Source organism: Artemia sp. Qi Xiang Cuo, chromosome 7, assembly GCF_049724085.1.
Source record: "Artemia sp. Qi Xiang Cuo chromosome 7, ASM4972408v1, whole genome shotgun sequence".
Lineage (NCBI taxonomy): Eukaryota > Metazoa > Arthropoda > Branchiopoda > Anostraca > Artemiidae > Artemia > Artemia sp. Qi Xiang Cuo.
Window position 1 is genome coordinate 57,278,215 of NC_142800.1, and position 8,304 is coordinate 57,286,518.

At 35.0% G+C, this 8,304-nt stretch overlaps 1 long non-coding RNA gene across 1 annotated transcript; it reads left to right on the forward strand.

The window, feature by feature from the left end:
• The first annotated feature begins 1,031 nt into the window (after positions 1-1,031).
• LOC148950483 (uncharacterized) lies at positions 1,032-7,000 on the forward strand. The gene is made up of 3 exons (XR_016142006.1): positions 1,032-1,134; positions 5,023-5,078; positions 6,658-7,000. It is a non-coding gene; the product is annotated as an uncharacterized LOC148950483 (long non-coding RNA).
• Positions 7,001-8,304: the final 1,304 nt, after the last annotated feature.

The window sequence follows — 8,304 nt, forward strand, 5'->3', positions numbered from 1 at the left end:
ATTATTAAAGAAAAAGATCAGAAATTAAATAAAAAAAATTAGTTTTTCAAATAAAAGTAAGGAGCAACATCAAAACTTAAATCGAACAGAAAATATTATGTATATGATTTGGTAGTCAATACCTCACTCTTTAAGCCAAATATGTTTCAATACTTTCATAAGAGCTATTTATTCTAATTAACACGAAAAGATTTTAAATTACATCCATACACCCACTTTAAAAAATATACACACAATATAATAAACCTAATATAAATACAGCCATTAAAAAACGCTGTAATAAACAAGGTGATTGCAAATAAGTAAAAAAAAATAAACTGAATTTTTAATTATATAATTATATTCGTTCCTAGAAAATTTAATAATCCAAGATTTTATTTTGTAGTAACTATTTGGATTTTCTGTTTGATAATTATTGAAAGGTCCTAAAAATCCCTAATATATTTTGTTGTCAGTAAAAGGCAAATGGCAGAATAGACTCAAGAAGATTAATCTACAGGGTGAGAAAGGTAGTGTAGCAGTCAAATTTCTGTTTTACTAATGTCTGTCCGTTTTAAGTTTCACTCGAGTATTCCTTATAACTTTTATTGTTTAAGATTTTGTTTTAAGTTTGAATTGTTATAGGACTTTAATTCTGCTCATACTAAGTTTGAAAATGGATCTTTACTTTTCTTTGGAAAAATTCTTTAACGAGAAGCTTTTTAAAAACTAATTTCTTTTTTTTCTAAAGTTTTTTTATTGTTTAACATTACGGATCAGGTTCCAGTTTCAGGTTCTTGGCTTAAGAGTTCAAAGCAGGTTTTCATTTTTTTGTTCGGGGGGGGAGGGTCATAAATGGAGAAATTCAGAAACGGGAAAGAAATTGTAGGCTAAATTTTGATATTTTTCCGTGGGAAGGCCCCAAAACCTTTTCATTTAGGATAGTTTCAAAACACAAAGTTTCTTGCAACGAGTCTTTGGTAATCAATTTGTTGTCTTGTTTTCTTTTCAAGGATGAACTTATGAAATCACAAATAACATATGTTTTTAATTTTAGGGTATACAGTCCTGATGGTAGGTAACTGGTATAACCTTCGAAGATCCAACGAAAGCATCGAATTTGTTTTTTCTGATATTAAATCAAATGACAAAAAGGTAATTCTTGTGGCTACGCTCCATAGACACACTGGTAAACAGCCATTGGCTGAAATAAAATATGGTATCAATAGCTACTACTACTACTAACAACTCACCGCAGCACCAAGCCGCCTGAGGCCAACACAGCTACGCACGATCCTCCTCCCCCCCAATCTATTCAAAGCCTGCCTTTTTACACCTGCCCACGAAGTTCCCATTTCCTTTAAATCTTTCTTTATGATGTCTTCCCCCCCCAGACGGGGCCGACCTGCTTTCCATTTAGCCCTCGAGGGTTGGCCAAAAAGAACAATCTTCGGCAATCTGTCATCCTTCATCCGCACAAAGTGCCCTAACCACCTCAACCTTTCTTTCATTATAGCCCTAGAGAGCGCTATTGATCCACATTTTTCGTATAGCCTATTGTTTGAAATACGGTCAGTCAGCCGGGTACCCAGAACAATCCTTAAGCAATTTCTCTGGAAATCACCTAGCCAATCTTCATCCGCTTTTCGGAGCTCCCATGCTTCAGAGCCATATTTGACCACTGTCATCCCCGAATCTTTTAATATTATAATCTTGGTTTGAAGACTTATCTTACTATTCTTACAAACTTTATTAAACTGTGAAAAAACACCCTGACCCTTGGGTATTCTATTTTTAACATCTTTACTGCTCCCACCATCTTTACTAATAATTAAATAAAAAAAACAAGTTTTTTAAACTGCAAGTAAGGAGCGACATTAAAACTTAAAACGAACAGAAATTATTCCGTAAATGAAGGGGGCTGTCCCCTCCTCAACGCCTCGCTCTTTACGCTAAAGTTTTTTTATTGTTTAAAAAAATTGAGTTGTGAGAAAGTCAAACTTTAGCGTAAAGAGCGAGGCGTTGAGGAGGGGACAGCCCCTTCATATACGGAATAATTTCTGTTCGTTTTAAGTTTTAATGTCGCTCCTTACTTTCAGTTTAAAAAACTTGTTTTTTTTTATTTAATTTCTGATCGTTTTTTAGTTATTGCAGCTTTTATTTGCATAAAAATTTTAATTTTCTTTTTATAAATTGATGTCTTTACAAATTAACTTACGTAACTAACTTCTATATTCGTATATTTTTCTTCTGGCAAAAAATACAAAGTTGCAGATTTTTGCAGATATGAGCTTGAAACCTATGTAATAGGGTTTTCTGATACGCTGAATCTGACGGTGTGATTTTCATTAAAATTCTTTCACTTGTAGGGGATGTTTCCCCCTCTTTAAAAAATCAAGTAAATTTTCTCAGGCTCGTAGCCTTTGATGAGTAATACTAAACTTAATAAAATTTATATATTTAGGATCAGCATTATAAACACATTCTTTTGATACATTTATTGACATCAAAATTTCGTTTTTAAAAGTTTCGATTACTATTGAGCCGTATCGCTTGTTTTTTTATTGTTTTTTTTTATTACGTGTATGTTATTACTTATATGAAGGGGTTCTCCCCTTAGTCAATACCACGCTCTTTACGTTAAAAGTTAAACAAAATTTTGATTAACAAACCCCTGAATCACAAAGGCCGTTTAATTAGAAGAGATAGGTCTTTTGACAGCACTTAAAAAAAAAAACGGTAGCGTAAAGAGCGAGGTATTGACTTGGGGGAAAATCCCCTCACTTACGTTATAATTTCTGTTCGTTTTAAGTTCTAATATTCCTTCTTACATTTCAGTTGAAAAAACTTGTTTTTTTTTATTTAACTTCTGATCGTTTCTTAAATAATGCTTGGAAATCCGGCGCCCCCTTCCTAGACATGTCCCTTACCCCAAAGAAACATCCTCCACGGACATATTCTCCAGAGTAATCCCCTCCTCTAGCCCCCCTCCAGAAAAAATCCTTCCTGAAAATGGTTGTATACTTCCCAATAACCAATAAATAATGCTGGCAAGTCCGGCGCCCCCTTCATGGCAATTTCCCTTCCCCCCTGAAAACTTCCTTCATGGAAAGACCCTTCCATATGGCCCCCGACCCGCGCCGGCCCCCCCCGACCAGAAAAAATCTCCTCTGAAAAAGTCTGTATAAGTCCCAAAAACCTATACTATATGTTAACATTGAGTAAAGTTCATAACTTTCAGCCCTCCCCCTGGGGACTTTGGGGGATCAAGTCATCCTAAAAGACATTTTTATCATATTTCCAACCATGCTGAATAAAATTGCTATCTCAAAATTGTGATCAGGCGACTTTGGGAAAAAAATAAGCGTGAGAGGGGGCCTAGTTGCCCCCCATTGTTTTGGGTCAGTTAAAAAGGGCATTAGAACTTCTAATTTTCAATTCACTGGGTCCTCGTACAATTTGCTAGGACCAATGGATCGATAATATCTCCCCTGAAAAAAAAAGAAACCAAATACACACGCATCCGTGATCTTTCTTCTGGCAAAAAATAGAAAATTCCACATTTTTGTAGATAGGAGCTTGAAACCTCTGCTGTAGGGTTCTCTGATACGTTGAATCTGATGGTGTGATTTTCATTAAGGCTCTATGGCTTTTTGGGGGTCTTTTCCCCTTTTTTCAACAATAAGCCAAATTTTATTAGGCGCGTAACTTTTGATGAGTAGGACTAAACTCAATGAAACTCATATATTTGAATTAAGCATTGAAATTTGATTCTTTTGATGTATCTATTGGCATCAAAAACCCGTTTTTTAGAGTTTCGGTTACCAATAAGCCGGGTCGCTCCTTACTTACAGTTCGTTACCACGAAATGTTTGATGCTACCAAGGTAAGTGAAGCTGCCCACCTGATCAATCTTTTCATTACCCAACGTCACCTTTTCATCTTAACTTATTCCTAGCCTTTGTGACTTAGTCTTCCTAACACTAATTTTCAAACCAATTCTAGCACCCTGAACTCGCAAAACCTCTAAAACTTCATTTATTTTGCTCACACTTTCATCTAGGATGCTTGAAGAATCAAAATTTCGCGTTTTAACAAGACGGCCACTATGCCGTATTCAAAATGTTTGGCAATCAATTCCGAAACAACAGATGTAAAAATGGGCTGATAGGTGTTACGGGAATGGAAAAATCAGTTGAAATAAGTGGCAATCTAATTGAGAAAAATGCTTGTGATTTTATTATACAATTTGCTGCAGATTCTCAATCTGATATTTTAGGTGATTAAATAAAAAAAACAAGTTTTTTAACTGAAAGTAAGGAACGACGTTAAAACTTAAAAAGAACAGAAATTACTACGTATATGAATAGGGCTGTACCCTCCTCAACGCCTCACTCTTTACGCTAAAGTTTTTTATTGTAAAAAAATAGAGTTGTAAGAAAGTCAAACATTAGGGTAAAGAACGAGGCGTTGAGGAGGGAACAGCCCCTTTCATATACGGAATAATTTCTGTTCGTTTTAAGTTTTAACGTTGTTCCTTACTTCCAGTTAAAAAAAAAAAAAAATTATTTAAATTTTGAACGTTTTTGAATTAATGCAGGTTTTGATATTGGCTCACCGTATATGAATATTTAAAACAAAATCTCCATATTAATTTTACTTTTATTTGGTTAAATGGCTTTCTCGAAACTTGTTTAATTTTATTTACGAACGTTTTTATTAGTAATAAATATACGTAACTTACGAATTAATTTACGTAACGAACTTCTATATTCATAGATTTTTAATACGTATATTAGGGGGTTCGCCCCCTAGTCAATACCTTGCTCTTTAAGCTAAAGTTCTAATTTTGTTCCATTTCTTTAAAAATGAAACCTTAATCACATAGGCTGATAATTATAATAAATAACTCTTATAAAAGTACTAAAAAATCTTTGGCTTAAAGAGCGAGGTATTGACTAAGGGGTGAACCAAATCATATACATAATATTTTCTGTTCGTTTTAAGTTTTGATGTTGCTCCTTACTTTCATTTTTTTTCCAGGGGTGATCGTATCGACCCAGTGGTCCTAGAATTTCGTCGGAGGGCTCATTGGAACGGTAATTAAAAGTTCTAGTGCGCTTTTTTAGTGACCAATAAAATGGAGGGCAACTAGGCCCCCTCCTACGCTCATTTTTTTCCCAAAGTCACCTGATAAAAATTTTGAGATAGCCATTTTCTTCAGCATGGTCGAAAATATGATAACTATGTCTTTTAGGATGACTTAATCCCCAAAAGTCCCCAGGGGGAGGGCTGAAAGTTATGAACTTTACCCAATGTTAACATATAGTATTGGTTTTTGGGAAGTATACAGACGTTTTCAGGGAGGATTTTTTCTTGTAGGTGGATCGGGGATTATATGGGAGCCTACAAGTTCTTTCCCGTTTCTGAATTCCCCCATGTGTGAAGCCCCCCTCCAAACAAAAAAGCGAAAACCTGCTTTAAATTCTTAAGCCAAGAACCTGAAACTGGAACCTGATCCGTAATGTTAAACAACAATAAAACTTTAGAAAAAAAAGAAATTAGTTTTTAAAAAGCTTCTCGTTAAAGAATTTTTCCAAAGAAAAGTAAAGATCCATTTTCAAACTTAGTATGAGCAGAATTAAAGTCCTATAACAATTCAAACTTAAAACAAAATCTTAAACAATAAAAATTACAAGGAATACTCGAGTCAAACTTAAAACGGACAGACATTACTAAAACAGAAATTTGACTGCTACACTACCTTTCTCACCCTGTAGATTAATCTTCTTGAGTCTATTCTGTCATTTGCCTTTTACTGACAACAAAATATATTAGGGATTTTTGGGCCTTTCAATAATTATCAAACTGAAAATTCAAACAATTACTACAAAATAAAACCTTGGATTATTAAATTTTCTAGGAACGAAAAAAATTTTATAATTAAAAATTCAGTTTATTTTTATTACTTATTTGCAGTCATCTTGTTTATTACAGCGTTTTTTTAATGGCTGTATTTATATTGGGTTTATTATACTGTGTGTATATTTTTTAAAGTGGGTGTATGGATGTAATTTAAAATATTTTAGTGAGCGAAAATGTCGCAAAGTTTTATGTAGGAAAAACAACCGACTAGGTAGTATACGTACATCTTGTATGAGACCTTGGATAAACTTTTTTTAGGGGGGGGGGTGACAGCAGAACTTTGAAAGAAAAACCATAAACATCAAATTACAGGGTAAGTGTAATAAATTATGGAGAGAATCACTGCGTAATGAAATTTGGCGTGTACTGTTTTGAAACAACAGGTTAAACAACAGGTTTTTTTATGTTTTAGCCTTTGTGATTTTACAATTTCGAAAGTTCATACAAAATGAAATTGTATGTTTTTCGTCTTTATTTCACCTTTGAGAAAGAGGTGAAGCACGCCTATCCCTTTTCAAAAAAGTTAGGAGAGGGGTAGATGATTAAGGGCATTAGAGCACACCCTGCTTACATTGGTAAGCTGGCTTGCAAAAGCCTTGATCCTGATGATTTATCAAAGTATAAGCATTATAAGAATGTGTTAACATCAACAATTAGACTAGCTAAGAAGAATTATGTTTTTTTGAAAATTCAGGAATTCAAAGGTAATTTACAGAAAGTTTGGAGTGTAGTTAATGAAGCTTTATCTCGTAGGAAACAATCAAAGAAACAGCCTACTGCCTTCAAGAATGCAAATAGTTCAACTATTGAAAAAGCAGCTGTACCTAGTGCCTTCAACTCTTACTTTACCACCCTACCAACTGTTAAGACCCCCTTCTTTCCTAAACTAGGTAAATCTTCACCAGCTCAGAGAAGTATTTTTCTAACTCCTTGTACAAGCATAGAGATCTGTGATTTTATTTCTTCTATAAGTAGCAGTAACACAGCTGATGCGCTTGGACTAACAAACCATGTGCTTAAGTCTGTTTCCTCTTATGTTGTTGAACCCCTTACTAGTATTTTTAATCGATCTATTTCAAAAGGTGTATACCCTGATTCGTTTAAAATTGCAAAAGTACTTCCTCTTTTTAAGAAGGGTGACCCCAGCTTAGTGTCAAACTATAGACCTTTATCAATTCTGCCAATTTTCTCGAAATTACTTCAAAAAGTTGTGCATAACACGCTTTTTTCATTCCTCTCTACTAGTGCTTCAATTGAAAGAGGTTCTGTTCTGTCTGATCACCAGTATGGCTTCCAACCTAAACTCTCTACTGCATGTGGTCTAGTTGACTTTACAGAATTCGTGCGCGTTAACATAGACAAGGGTCGTTGTGTTCTTGGACTCTTTCTTGATTTTTATAATGCTTTCAACATGGTAGATCATTTTGTCTTACTGGGAAAACTGTCTATACTTGGAGTTCAGGGAATTGCCTTTGAATGGTTTAAACCTTAACTGTCTTATAGATCTCAGTTTGTGTATTACGATGGGAAATGTTCTGATCTAGCTTCGGTTTCCAAAGGGGTACCTCAAGGCTCAGTTTTGGGACCACTCCTCTTTCTTATTTAGGTTAATGACCATCCTCCATCTCCCAAGCTTGATACCCACTCTGTTTTGTCTGAAGACGATAATAATTTTTTTGTGGTTTCTAATGATCTGCCCTCTGCTGTTGCTAAGGCTCAGCTTCTGCTCAACCATGTGCGTGATTGGTGTGAGCAGAACGGGATGCTGTTGAATAGCTCTAAGAGTAGTATTATTCATTTTCGAACCTTATACCATATGTCTGAACCTTCCCCAACAATCTTTGTTTTTTATGGTACTGATATAATTCCCCAGTGCTCTTGTGTTAAACTTCTTGGTGTGCATGTTGATTGTTTTCTTTCTTTCAAAACTCATAGTTCCTATACACATTCTATAATTTCTCGTCAAGTGTCTATGCTTCATCGTGCCAATCAATTTCTTCATTCCAATGTAATGCTTTCTCTTTACTATGCATTTGTCCTTCCTTACCTTTCTTATTGCTGCACTGTATGGGACAATACTAACTATTCTTCCCTTTAGCAACTCCAAACAACACATAATAGAGCGGTGAAGACAACTTTTCGCCTACCCCGACTCTATCCTACAGCTGATCTTTACAGTGATACAGGTCTAGATGCCTTAGATGTGGTTATCAAGAAGCAGAACATAAAACTAGCTCATCGAGCCTTCAATTTCTCGCTTCCTCCAAACATCTTATCCTACTTTGATCATCAACACGTAAGTGCCAGACTTTGCTTCGGAGCTCTGTTCACCAATTTCGGCTGCCTAAAAGGGTATCCTCAGCAGCTCAGAGGTCACCAATTTATAGAGCAATTGCTCTT